Below are 14,389 nucleotides of genomic sequence, written 5' to 3' on the forward strand. Positions count from 1 at the left end.
CCATTTGCCCCAAACAGAACATCCGTGTAATTGAGTTACAAAGGAGAGCGGCTTTCTTTTACATGTGTTTGGTTTGCTGTGGGGGGGAACATTTTTTTTAAGCCACAGCAGAACTGGATAGTTTTTAATAACATTTTTGTAATGTTTTATAAACTTTTACTTTGTTCTGATATCAAACCTTAACGTATTGTTTTACTTGTCCTTTTCCAAAATGCATTTATTGCCTTCCGATTATAAAAGAGTGGTTTGTTATTTTAAACTTCAGATAGGACAAAAATGTACCAAAAGACTGAGAACTGCTTGTCACCCGCTATTCACCTTTTGGGGTTCATCCTTCCAGAAGCTTCCTTGGGTCACCAAGTGCTTCAGTTACTTCTTGTACCGTCAGCTCATCTTTTTTCACTCACTCAGAGCTCACTAGCAAAAGTGCACAAGACCTCAACCTGCTAAGTTATATTTACAGCATTAAATGGCTCAACAAGGATGTTTCGCCTCAAGACGGGCTGGTTCAGCCCCGCTTTCTCCCTAACACCAAGCTCATTTGTAACAGGACAAATTTGAAGCTTTGTTTAGTCTGGCTTAAAACATCAGTCAGTAATAAATCATTAATAGTGATATTCTTGGGTAATCAAATCACTTTTGAAGTAAAGCAAAGTTATACTAACTATAGTTGATAAAAACAAGCCATTTTAAGCCATTTTAACTGTAAACACAGTTCTCTTGAAAATTGTCCCTGGTGCTACTTTTAACTTTGATCTGGGGGTCTTCAGTCACCCCCGTGACTATCATATTCTTATTCATTAGTCCTGATACTCAGCATTTTCGTTCGAATTATGATCAAATGATTGACTTCGACCCTGACTGAATTTGAACTCTTTTAGCAAACCTAAAGTGTAAGTCGTTCCTTTCTTGCAGTGCTTAATTTGTTCAGTAAAGATTTGCTCCTCACATTTTTGGTGACATGATACAGACTCCTCTGAAGATACAAGACTGTTATATTGTTTGTTTAGTTTTAGGGATTTTCCAAAATCGTTTAAGATTAGGAACAGAATATGCATTAGGACGCTTTGGTATTTTTTCTAATTTTAGTGTTGCAGTTCTGGCTTTACCAAGTAAGATTATTCTCAAAGATGAGAAGAGTTAACAACTGAAAAAGTGGGGGATCCTATTTGAGACTTTTATTATCTTCTGTTTTAAAACAAGATGTCTTATATTCCTATAAAAAGTAACACTGCACCTAGCTACTTCAGTTGGCTATTTCTTTGCATAATCTATAGGATTTGTTCTAACTGTGAGATATCCAGAAAGATTCTTTGAAACCAACTTGGCAGTTAGAACAAAGAAAACTCACTAGGGAAGAAATGTTTAAAAAAAACAAACCCCACACTTCATTTTCTGTAGCTCAGACGTTAAAAGCAAGCTGAAAACACATTCTTTTGACTATGTAATATTTACCGTTTCAGTGATTTTTATTATTTAAAAACTAAAATCCACTTCTACTTAAGACTTTAGCTGCCTTTTTTGAATGATGCCAAGGAAAAACATTGTGGTATCCTGGTGTCAACAACTGAAGTCTGACGTCTCAGAAAATTTCATAAAGAACCCTTTACTTTTGGCAATTTAAGATCAATACCCCGTCTAACCGAGCTGTCGTCCTCCTAGAGTTTGTTACACCCGGTCCTTAGCAAGCGAATGCCCGGAGACTGGGTACTCTCGGGCAGGAGACACGCAGCGGGGGTGGCGGGTGGAGACCAGACCCCAAGCAGAGCTTCCAGACTTGGTGGAGAAGCAGTGTGCCCAGCATTAGATTCTAGATGTGGATAGAATTCAGCTGTTAAGAATTGTTCATGGTTCTTTATGTTAAAGCAGACGTTGCCCAGAATGTTCAAGTCAAAAAATAAAATTCTAACCACTTTAACTACACGCACACATGTATGGCAGATCAGAGTAAAGTAAAATTTCTTCCAGTTTGCAGCCAAGAATCCATACCAAGTGGAGACTGAAGTAACAGGAAAAATAGTAAATATTAGGATGCCAAGTTGGAGTTAGAGGTTATGAGGGAAGTGACATTTTCCGCTGTTTATCTGTTTACTTGGTTTTACCAAACTACAGTTTTTTTTTAAGTTTTAAAAGCGACATTAAAATGTTGGAATGATGTGGCATGGTTAGTATGACTCTGATGTACGATGTTAGTGATGAGGGAAGCTGGTGCAGGGTATACAGGAGTGCTCTATGCTATTGTCGCAAGTTTTCTGTAAATCTAAAAGTATTGTGAAGTACGTGTATGTTTAAAAACACGTATTTAGAATCTAGAAAGATGAAAATACTCGTTGAAAATTTCGTCACTCTAATACAACTATTTTTGTCACTTTGATGTATTCAGTTGTGCATTTTGATATGAATGATTATAAAACCTGTTTGCAGATAATTTTATATCTCGCTTTTGTTATATAATATTATCTCATAAACATTTCATCCAGTTCTCTGCACGGTCTCACCATCAGTCTGAATGGCTACATGATACTGTCATCCCTGGTATTTATTGATGATAGAAACAGACACTAGGGTGTGTGTGGGGTGAGGTCACCCCCAGCAGAAGGAATGCTGTAAGTCAAGGCTCCAAGGAGAGCGAGTGACAGATACTGTGCCTGGAGCTGAAGCACTGGGAGATGTATGTGGTGAGGCTGGAAGACACGTTGGAGCCCGGGCCCCCGAGCCTTGAACGCCAGAGACGTCGACAGGAGGTATTGGCGGTTTTAAGTGATGCTCCCATGACTGTATCTGGGACCCTGCGGGACTGGAGAGAGATGAGACTAGGATTTGAGCCTGTGCCTGGGAGGTGGTTGCTACTAACAGTATCAGGAGAGAATTCAGGAAGAAGGGAAGGTTTGCGAGTCGTGAGGATTGAGCTTTGTTCGTGGGTTGTAGGGTTCGGGGTCTGTGAGATGTGTGACAGGAATTGCCCACTGGGGTTTGGTTTAGGGTTCATGCCTCAGGTTACAGCTGGAGCTGGAGGGGAGGATGAGAGAGTCCTTGTCAGAGAGCAAAGAGGAGGACTGGGGATGGAGCCTTGAGGAGCACTTCCGTCTGGAGGCCAGAGGAGGCGCTCAAGGCAGACGCGGAGACGCCGGAGAAAAGGCTGTGTGTGGTCGAGGCATTCCTGTCAGGCACCGACCCAGTTTGTCGCTGAATGTGTGCTGACGATCGATCGCTGTCTCTTCCAGCGACTGGACCTTGGCCCGCGAGGGCAGGGGCCGCTGTGTCTCCTTGCTCATAAGTGTGTCCTCAATGCTTAGTGCACAGTAAGTCTCAGCAAATATGTGTGGAATAAAGAGAGAAAGAGGCAAGCGTTGGGCATTGCTTCAGGTGCCAAGGATGGGGCTGCCAGCGTCGTCACCTGGCCCGGGGTGCGGTCTGCAAAGACACCATTAGATCTGTCCTGGCAGTTGTTACCGGGGCCTTTCAGGAGGGAAATCCATCCTAGGGACAAAAATGTAATTGCCGAAGGCTTACGGAGGTAGTGGGTGATGAGAAGGTCTCTGTGGTTCTGCCACATTCGTCAGGGTAGCAGGGAAGGTACGACTGGGCGGTGGTGTGACAGTGTTTCGTAAACTGGAAACACATTATGGGAGGACAGATGAGCAGCCACCCCGTCATCCATCCGTCTATCAAGTGCCTGAGCCAGGGGTGTATTACCACTTCTCCCGTAGGTGCTGGGGAAGCTGAGGAACACTTAGAGCTTACAGTCAGACTGGGTGTTTCACAGTCTCCAGCAAGGAACGCTGAGTTGGGTGTTTAAGCTAAGAACCTCTGCCTTAGATCCTCATAAACCTGAGAGGGAAAGAAGAGGGAGGAGTCACTGATGGAGTTCATTCAGCAGGTAAGGAAGCTTCTCAGGACAAAGACTTGTTTCTCCCACCCAGAGACCTGTTAGCCCCTCTCTCCCCCAAGCCTTCTCTGCCGTGGGAGGGGCTTCCCTGGAGGGGGGTCTCTAGGGCAGGATGGAAGTCCAGGCTTGGTCCCCTCGGGCCCGGGGAAGTTCCCGAAAGTTCCCATTTCCTGTGAAGTGACAGGATAAAAACGGAGTTGTAGATAGGTGGGTTATCCTGGTGGTGGCCTGTCCAGCGGATGGGTGGGAAGAAAGACTGAGGCCCAGAGTCCCCCAGCTGCTCCCACAGTCACCCTGCAGGGTCCTCGCAGGGCCCGGGTGCCGCTCGTGGGAGAGGAGCTGGAGAAGGGTAGTGCAGTACAGAGAACTGCGCCCCCCCCCACCTCGGGCTGCTGTGAGGACCTCCACACAGTCCACAAGCCTGAGATCAGGGTGGGCTCCCCCTGAGGCCGGGAGGGTGGGGTCTGCTCCAGGCCTCCCTCCTTGGCTCGTAGACCGCCGTCTCCCCCCACCGCCCCGCCCCTTGTCAACACATCGTGTTCCCTCCGTGCGTGCCTGTCTCTGGGTCCACAGTTCCCTTTCTGTAAGGACACCCGTCACGCTGGTTTAGGGCCCACCCAAGGGCCCGCATGTAATGTGCAAAGAGCCTGTCTCCAAATACAGTCACTCTCTGAGGTCGGGGCGGTGGCGGTTAGGACTCCAGGGTCTGTCTTTTGACTGACACCATTCAATCCCTAACAGTGCTTGAAAACAGAAGGAGAAAAAACAAGAACCAACTAGTAAGGACACATTTGGGGGACAGATGTAAAGGATTCAGGGTCTGACAAGACTTGGGACTGAAGAGGAGGGAAGGGTTAGAGATCTGCTTCAGAGAGTCCCCGCTGGTGACCAGGTGCATGGCAGGGCCACTGTCACACAGCAGGAAAACAGCTTAGCTGGGCAGTGGAGGGGAAAAAAGTGAGTTCATCTTTTTTACACTCTTAAGATGTCACCAGGCACATCATAAAAGTGGTATGAGTGTGTAACGAATAAATGACACTAACCACGGACAAACCTGTACAGCATTTCTGCTGGTGATGGGGCGGCAGAGAAAGATGACGCAGGGGAGGCCGACCCCAGAGGGGCAGGGGGTTCCCATTTGTAATAAGGAATCTGTGTTCAGGTGACCAGAGCAAAGGGTGTTGAAGAAAGCAGCAGGAAGGGCTGCAGGCGCGAGTGCCCAGGAATCGGCGCTTGTGCGAGGCCAGGCCCACCGCCTCAGGGGCCACGGTGCTTGCGGCAGCCTGGTTTGCAGAGGACTCGCTGGCGGGTTCCTCCCTCCAGAAGCCGCAGGGGGGCTGAGCGGCCATCGTGCACACGGGCAGCTGGGCCCCCAGGTCCCAGGACTCCTTCCTGCAGGGCAGGGGTTGGCCCTGTTATTCGAGGGAAGGAGGATGGAGAGGCGTCAGCCCTAGCTGAGAAGAGAGGCAGGCGGGTGGGGAAGGAAGCAGAATGGGAGGAGGGAGCTCTGAGCTTCCAGAACTGCAGGAGGGAGAGCCCAGCCTCCCCAAGCCCCAAACGCGGGAGTAGTTTCCAAAGAACTCCTCGGTGACTCCGACCCACCCTACTCCCTCCCTGCAAATGACAGCATTGAGTAGGGGGCGGGGCTGAAAGTGTCCGGCCGTGGGTTAAGTTCACCTACCGCACAGCAAGGTCGAAGTAGGAATAATTTTAGTTTACGTTAACGTGAATCTGCAGTTCGAGTTACTGTGAGATTGGCCACAAGTGACCCTCTTGTCCTGCATGCTCCGTATCCTCTCGCCACCCTACCCTTCTTGGCCACTTCTGGCTGATCCACGAGCCTGGGACATCACTTTGTACATAGAAGGGGCTTCAAACATGGGCCCTGGAAAGGGACCGGGGTCTTGCACCGCCGAGTGGCCGCTCTGTGATCTGGCACAATGCGCAGTAATGAGAACCCTGAAAGGCAGACTTTTAAAGCTTAGAAGGACACACCGCTTAGTGTCCCACAGAAAACAGATTTATGTTTTCTTACAGAGTTATTAGTGCGCACCTATGATCTGCTCAGACCAATTGTTCTGGACCCCAGCTGCATGTTAGAATTACTTGCAGGATTTTTATAAAATGCATGCCTGGGTCCCATTCCCTGGAGAGTCTAGCTGAAGTGGTCTGGGGTAGGCTCCAAGCATGGATGTTCCTTAAGTGTCCCAGAACTTTGTTGTGCAGCCAGGGTGAAGAGGGCTGGGGCCGACCATGCGTCCCCAGGGTGGAGGAGTCCAGGCGTGTCAGCATCAGCACCAGCTCTTCGTGTGGCACAGGTGCGGGCTGCTCCTGCCTGCCGCCATGTGTGGCCGGCCAGCTGAGGTGGCGTGGGGGCAGCCTGGGTGGGCCCTACCCTCCAGGTGGTCCCTGCACTGTTGTCCGTGGTCCCAGCAGGCAGAAGAGGGCAGCCCGCTGCTGGTGAAGAGCGTGAGGCGGGGGGGCCTTTGACCCCTGAAGCCTGTCCTCCAACCCTTAGGCCCAGTAACCCAAGGAGCACACATTGGAAGTGCGGATGTGATGAATTTGAGTCAGAGTTTAGGCTGCTTTAGATCTGTTCTTCACCCGCTCACGTGTTTCTGATGCAGAGATTATGCTGACGCTCACGACCTTAGACGGGGAAGAGGCGGTGTCACTTGGTCCGTTTCTCACTTTGCAGATGAGAATACAGACGTCCAAAAAGACAGTTCTTCCTTTTCAGAGGCGATGAACGTGTCACGCGCGGGTTGCTCTTCTCGGGCTGCCACAACAGAGAACCACAGACTGAGTGGCTTCAGCGAGATTTATGGTCTCGCAAACTGGGGGACAGAAGTCCGTGGTCAAAGTGTTCTCAGCGGTGGCTCCTTCCGAGAGCCCAGTGGGGGGAGGGTACGGCTCAGCGGTAGAGCACGTGCTTAGCACGCACAGGGTCCTGGGTTCAGTCCCCAGTACCTCTATTAAAAATAAGTAAATAAACCTAATTACCTCCCAACCACCAAAAAAAAAAAAAAATACCAAAACAACCTGAGGCTGTGAGGCAGAACCCATCCCAGGCCTCTGCTGAGCTTCTGGCCGCTGGCCAGCCGTCTTCGGCCTTGCTTGGCTCGTAGATGCATCACCCCGCTTTCTCACACCCCCCTCGGCCCCTCTGTGGCTTCCAGAGGGAGGAACCCCTTCACCCTCACACATCATCCTCCCTGGGCCCTGGGTGGGTGTCTGTATCCACGTTTCCCAATGAGGATTGGGACTGGATTTCCCAGTCGTACTGAGGTTTGGACTCCAACATAGGTGTTCTGGAGGGGACACAATTCAGCCCGTAGCAGCATGTGACGATTCTGTGCTGATTGCACGGCAGCCTTTGTCTTGGAGTCTAGTGCTCAGCAGGCATTTAAGAAGTGGGGTGGATGGGTGGATCCCTGACCCCCAGCATCCGGAGTGCTGAGTGTGTGCTGGCAGTTAATCGGAGGCACAAGACATGCACCCCGATTGTTCACATTCTCCTCTGAGCAGAACGCCAGAGCTTTCCCGACTAGCCTCGAGTCTTGTGACGGGCTGTGCTTCGATGGTCTTTCCCTCTGTCCGTGTGGGTCACACATAGCTTCTCCCATGCCCTCTCCTGGGCTCTGCTCCCCATCTGGGGTACAGCTGAGTTTGCCCATCCTTGGCCAGATCACACCGCCTTAGTTGCGATAAGCACAGTTCATTTATTTAAAAGCTGTTCAGTGTAACTGTGAGCTAGGAATAAAAAATTCTGTTAAATGATTACTTTTCCATAATAAAAGTCTTGTGCTTATTAAAAGAAGATGAGGGAAGTATTGTTTCCTCTTTTTCCCTTTGCAACAGTGTAACTTTTTTCTATAAGCACACAGTATAGACAGCATCATAAGCACTTTGTATAAGGAGTTAGTTTGATGTAATCAAAAGAAAAGTAATTACAGTTAACATTTTAAGGCCAAGTGTTGTTCTAAGTACTTACCTGTATGAACTCCTTTAATTTTCAAAATGATCCTATGTGGGATATGCTATTATTATGCCCATTTTACAGATGCACACTGAGGCACAGAGAAGTTAAGTCATTTGTTTAAGATCCCACAGATGTTTGAATAGTAGAGCCAAGACTTGAACCACAAAGACAGTCTGACTCCAGAATCCGTGCTGTATCTGCTTCCTCCCTCACGTGGTCTTTGGCAGGTCCCAAACTCTGGCACTTAGCTATATCACTTTGAACGAGTTACCTAACCACTCTGTCACTTTCTGCCTCCATAAAATGGGTATAGTAATACAAGTCTCCTAGCACACAGTAGGTGCTCAGTAAGTGTCTGGTTAGTATTATATTTAAATGAAATGAACTCCATACAGTGCCCATATCTCTCAGCCAGCTCACAACCTTTCTCTTCACCTCCAACTCAGACGTGATCTGAAATGTTGAGCCCCAAAGAGGGGCAGGTGAACTTGGTTCTCCTCCCTGTCCCCCAGCAAGTGGGAATTCAACACTGCAGTTTCCTGCTCTGGGCAGAGTGCTCCCAGGTGAGTGTCCCCATCTGGCCCCAACAGCTGATCCCAGCCCCTTCTCCCCCAGTGGTCCATTGTGCACCTCTTACCTTGGACAGCGTCCTTTCAAGTTGGCGAGGGCTCTGGTCCACTCAGACTCACTGTCCCACCATCAGGGACAGCTCCAGCTGGCTTCTAGCTTCCTCATGCACACAAGTGGGGTCTGCCAGTGGCAGGAGGGTTGGGATGGTGAGGATCTGCAGATCAATGGGCATCCAGCTGAGGAGTGAGAGGCCATCTCCCCCTCCTGGCTAACACCCCCGACCAGTGATCTTGAAGCCCCCCTCACTTGGCTGTGGGGGTGAGGTGGAGACCTGCCCCTTCCTCCTTGTGGGCAGAGGAAGGAGAGCAGCCACAGCCCTCACCTCTTCCACTAAGGCCTTCAAAGAAACCTCTTCCTCTTCTTTAAGCTGAGGGTGGGGCTCGTACCGCCGTCCTTGGCCCTCAGCTGGTCCTGGGGGTTTACTTGGCACCTCTGCGTGGAATACGTGCGTACCCCTGTCCTCAGCTTGGGAGCCCAACCAAGACTCTTAGGACAGTGGGAAGACATCCCATTTCCTACCCTGCTAGGTTATATTCCATGCCACAGAGGTACTTGAGTTTCCTGACTGTGGGATTTGAGGTCGTGTCAACTGTTTTTCTGTTGTAAGCACTGCTGTGTGAACGGCCGGGTGTCAGTCCCACCACGTAAAGCTGTATGTTTCCTTAGACTACACTTGCATCTCTGTGTACAGGCTGGTCCTCACAGGACACGCGGCCGGTCTGTTTTTCCCCTAAGTAAGATATAAGGGCTCAAATGCAATTCCTGGTGACAAATGCCACCAAATTTTTAAAAAAAGAGTATGATGTTTTATCTATTGAAAGCCTACCAACAGCTAATTGATTTCTTTGAAATGAAATAAGTCTTTCAAAAATAAAGTTCCACCTTATGTTACCCAGAGGAAAGGTGGGGCAGAGGCATATGTAAACCACAGAACTGCAGGCATGCTGGTCCGGTGGGAGCATCACACAAAGTGTCATGTGAGGCCAAGACACCGTGAGCCAGAAACCTGTCCTCGTGAGTAACTGATGCTAAAGCAGCCGCCCAAGAGGTGGTGATTAGTTTTGTATTTTGTTTATTCACCAAAGAAACAGTCTTTTATTTCCAAGGACACATATTTTGTACCTTAGGGGGACTCTCCCCTGTGCCCTCGGTCCCTCTCTGGTCCTATCTGTCTTGTGCCTTATCTCCTAAGCCTGGTGCCACCTACTGCTACTAATCCAGGGGGGAGGCTTGGCATGGCTAATCCTGACAATTCAGAAGTGGGTTTTGAGCCCGGACACCCATATTGACAACCTGGCATCTTCAGAGCTGAAGGGGGTGATGGGAGTCACGTTCGGCCCCCTTGTTTCACAGCGGGAACCAGAGACAGCTACTGAGTGGCTGAGTTGGGACCTGGGACCTTGGCCTGTGTCACTTCCCCCATACCCACCCCCCATGCCTAGTATTTCTGAGTTGGTAGCAGTCGGTGTTACCAGTTGCCGGTGGGCCTCTTGCCTTGCCGAAATCTAGGGAGACTTTAGGCTTTTCCACAGTTCTGAATGCTGCCACTCTGGCAGACTAGCACGAGGGTAAAAGCTACTGGAACAAAATTGGAAAAGAAGGAGGTGCTCTTTTCTTTAAATTAGGCTAAGAGGTAGTTGGCAGCACCCCATCCATCAGCCTCGTCGCCTTGGTGGAGCTACCGGCCCACCGACTGCCTGCAAAGCTGAAGCAATTACGTGCATTCTAACAGGGGATGGACCAACCAGCACTTGCTGGAGATGGCATCTGCTGTGACTCAGCCCAGCAGGCCCCTGCCTGCTCTTCTGGATACGCTGCAGTCCTTTCAAGCTCCAACAAGATCAGTCTGATAGATTGGTGAGCCCTTTAGTTTGTTCCCTAAGGGAACATCAGATCGTTCTACTTTTTGGAAATACTTGGTTCCTCACTTCACCCCTGATGTGAAGTTTAGAGATGAGGAACCAGGTAAAACTAGAGAACTTCCCCCAGAGCTTACACTTGGCATTTTTAATTCTGGTGAGAGGGACTCCCTTTCGCCTTGAAATCTCTATCTCCCAGCCAAACAGACTGCGCTTTCTTGAAACAGGCCACCGGAGGGTTGGTTCTCGAGACAGAGCTGTCTGGGCATTTAGAGGAGGGAGAAGGAACTTCGAGGGGTTGGTTCTGCTAGAATGGAAATCACCTGTTCGATTCTGTGAACTTAAGCATCCAATCTCCCTTGCCTGGCACCCCCCACTCTCCCTGTTCCCTGTGCTCTTCATTTATCTGCCTTCCCACCCGTCTGCGGGGTTGACTCTCTCTCCTCTGACGTGGGATGGAGGGTGCAGCGCTAGAACAGACGCACTGACCGTTGGAAAGGGGGCAACACGTGGGTGATACCAGGTGAGCTTGATGAGGGTCTTTAAGAGCCACGGGGCTGGGGGAAGGGCACAGCTCAGGGGTGAAGCCTGTGCCTAGCATGCACACGGCCCTGGGTTCAATCTCCGGTGCCTCCATTAAATAAATAAACCTAATTACGCCCCAAAAAAGTTAGCAAAAAGTTAGGGGGTAGGGTGTATCTCAGTGGTAGAGCATGTGCTTAGCATGCACAAGGTCCTGGGCTCAAACCCCAGCACCTCAATTTAAAAATAGATAAATAAATAAATAAATAAATATAATTACCTCCCCCCCCAAATAAAAAACACCACACACACCAAAAAAACCCTTAAAAGAAGCCATGGATCTTTTCTTTCTGTCTTGATACCCTGGACAGTTTTGCCTAAAACAGAATGATCTGATTCTGTGTCCCATTTGGTACTTAACTTCCTCAAGCTGTGTCGCCTCACCGTGTCTAGGCTGCACATATTTATCCTGGACCGTGATTTTCCAGTGACCTGCCCGCCTCCTTGCCGAGCTCTGTCGTCCGTGGGAAGCATCACATCTCGTGGTGCTTTATCCGTAGGATGAACCCCCCACGTCCCTGACCCCACCTGGTCTCCCCTCTTTTCCCCCCACTCACTCCCTCTGCCCGTAGGCTTAGCTGCTGACAGCCTCCACTCATCAGGCACATCCGTGATGCTCTTGCTGATTGTGGGTGGAGCCTGCATGGCGCAGCCCCAGGTCTGGGTGAACCAGGGCCATCGGCTTGCTCTGCTTTGGGGTTGCTGGAGAAAATAAATTCAAGGTGAACCGTGTTCCCACTACCAATTCATGCCACCCAACCACAGTCATCCTCTCAGGGCCTCGAACACTGTTTTCCATGATGAACTTCCCGGAAATGAAATTTTAAAATGGAAATCATAGTAGTCTAATTTGATATAGTCCATTAACGTCTGTCTTTGACTAATTTCTCCTTTGGGACCAAGTCAGAATGTAATATTTGTGGTGGGGCATGCACAAGTCACAGGGCAAAAACCGCCTGCTTCCTGGCACTTGGCAGTCATTTCCCTGAGAACAGCATGGAGAGAAGCTTGTTTACCGATCATTAAAGTGTACAGTCCTTTCCTTTACCTGCTCTGATCGACTTGGCGGCTTCTAGTCTCATTCTCGTCCAGTGTTCTGTGCACTGTAACGCCTTTGGCTTCCACCAATGGGTTCGAATTCCCCTTAAACGTCCGGCTGATGCAGGTTTCAGGGAGCAGCCACCCTCGTGCATGGTCAGGAGTGCAAATCGATGCACCTTTTCAGAGAATTATTTGGCACCATCTATGACTCGTTGATCCGGCCACCCCGCTTGAAGGACTTGACACCACAGGTGGCGTAGCAGAGTGCGTTTGGAATCGGGAGTCACCAGTGACTCACACGCACATGGGTACGGAGCGGGTGAGTGAACCTTGGCACCTTGACTCGGTGTGATGGTATTCGGCCACTAGAAAGAGGAGAGACCATTGACCTTAGCAGATATCCATAACATAGCATTAAACCAGTAAGTCAGGTGAAATGGTTTTTGGCTAAACAGCATGTCTGTGTAGGTTGCGAGTGTGGCTCTGGCTAAGAAATGAGGGATGTGCTGAGGTCATCACCAGTGACCTCTGGGGAGGGAGCTGGCATGAGAGATTGGCAGAAAAAGATTTTCACATCCCTTGTTGCTTTAAAAAAAAAAAAGCGTTATTTTGAAAACTTGTCATTTTTGTGTGTATTTTTTTAATTAAAAGAAAAGTGATGGAATAAATCATCCAGACATTTAGGTGGTGCTCAGGCTCAGTAGACTTCCGGCCCTCGAAGCCACGTGGTCTTTCTTCAGCTCTCGCAGGAAAATCAAAGGCTGACGTGGGGGGTTCATGAATGCACTGCCTCATTGCGAAGCCTTTGATCAGTCTGTGCCGCAGCCTTACTGGTACCCGACAGCCCAGGGTCTGTGAGTGAAAGGTCTGGAAAACCTCCCTGGCTCTCAGAAACGTCCGTATGCTCGTGGTCTGCTTGTGTCTGCTCACGCAGACCGTAATCTCCCGTAAGACGCTTTGTGGTATTTCTGGACAATAGTCAGCTATGCTTCATCCGCAAAGGAAAATCCCCTCCCTGTTTCATCTCTGAAACCCTAGCCGAGGTCACCCCACCCCCACCAGCGCTCCCTGCCTCCAAGTCGCAGAAACAGCCATGCCGTCTTTGACCTTCACTTCAACTCCAGAAGTAGCAGATCTTCCTTGTAATCGGATAGAAAACGCGTTGAGGAGAAGAATTAAATGTACACAAACCCACGGGTTTGCTGTCATCCTCACAAAGCACCACAGCACTCGTTTCAGATTTCCGCGCTGCCGTGCTTGGTCCTTTCATCCTCTGAACCTGCCCCCGTCCCCGAGGTCTCCCGTGAGCCCTTGCCCACTCTGAGCCCCGTGGCACTCTGTCTCCGCCTTTCAACACGTTATCCCTTGTGGCATCGATACTTCTGTGCATGTCTGTTTCGTTCCTGGATCGTGACCTTGCCGCGTCAGGGATCTGTCCCCGTCATCTCCGACACTGAGTAGGTGCTGGATGAATGTATCCTGAAGGAAACACATTTCTGAAAGCCAGTTTCTGGAGTAACAGGCAGACCTTATTTGATTGCTCTTTGCTTTACTGTGCTTTGCAGATATCGCGTCTTTTACAAATTGAAGGTTGGAGCTACCCTGTGTCCATAAATCTGTCGACACTGTTTTTCCAGTAGCATTGCTCACTTTGTGTCTCTGTGTCATGTTTTGTAATTCTCACGATATTTCAGATCTTTTCATTATTATTTTATGCGTTATGGTGATCTTGAGCAGTGATCTTTGGTGTTACTACTGCAAAAAGATTATGACTCACTGAAGGCTCAGATGATGGTTAGCTTTTTTTAGCAATAAAGTAAAAGTTAAGATATGTAGATTGCTTTTTAGAGAGAGTGCAGTTGCACACGTAATAGACTACAGGATAGTGTAAACGTAACTTTTATATGCACTGGGAAACCACAAAATTCATGCGACTTGCTTCACAGTGATGTTCGATTTATTGTGGACATGAATCCGTAACGTCCCCAAGCTATGCCTGTGTATTTTCAAATAGATACGTCCATTTATATACATACGTTATCCTTCAATAAAAAGTAAAAATAAATGTAAATAGTTGCTACAGTAGCAACTAATTTGCAGGAGAAGAGCTGAGCATAAATTGCTCTAGAAAAACCCAACAGGAGACCATGGTCTAATCCTGAGGTTCAGAAGTAGATAATCAGAAATTTTTTTTAAAAAGTGGGTAATCAGTAAACGTATTCAGAAGACTTACGCAGGTGCCGCGTCTGTCCTGGGAATTCATAGCACTGAAAGGGGCCCGAGTTTCCCTGGCCATTTGATGGGAGGAAATTCTGAACAGGCTAAATCTGTGCTGTAGAAGCCCTGCTGCCTCTGCACACTCAGGCATTTAAAAGCACATTTTTAAAGCCATTTACGGAAATATTT

The 14,389-nt window shown here is 48.9% G+C and overlaps 1 protein-coding gene across 8 annotated transcripts in view; it reads left to right on the plus strand.

Annotated features, from left to right (window-relative positions):
* The window catches only part of EDARADD (EDAR associated via death domain), an 85,446-nt gene that overhangs the window by 44,454 nt on the left and 26,603 nt on the right, over positions 1 to 14,389 (plus strand). The window lies entirely within an intron of this gene.

The sequence above is a fragment of the Vicugna pacos genome, chromosome 11 (genome assembly GCF_048564905.1).
Source record: "Vicugna pacos chromosome 11, VicPac4, whole genome shotgun sequence".
Taxonomy (NCBI): Eukaryota; Metazoa; Chordata; class Mammalia; order Artiodactyla; family Camelidae; genus Vicugna; species Vicugna pacos.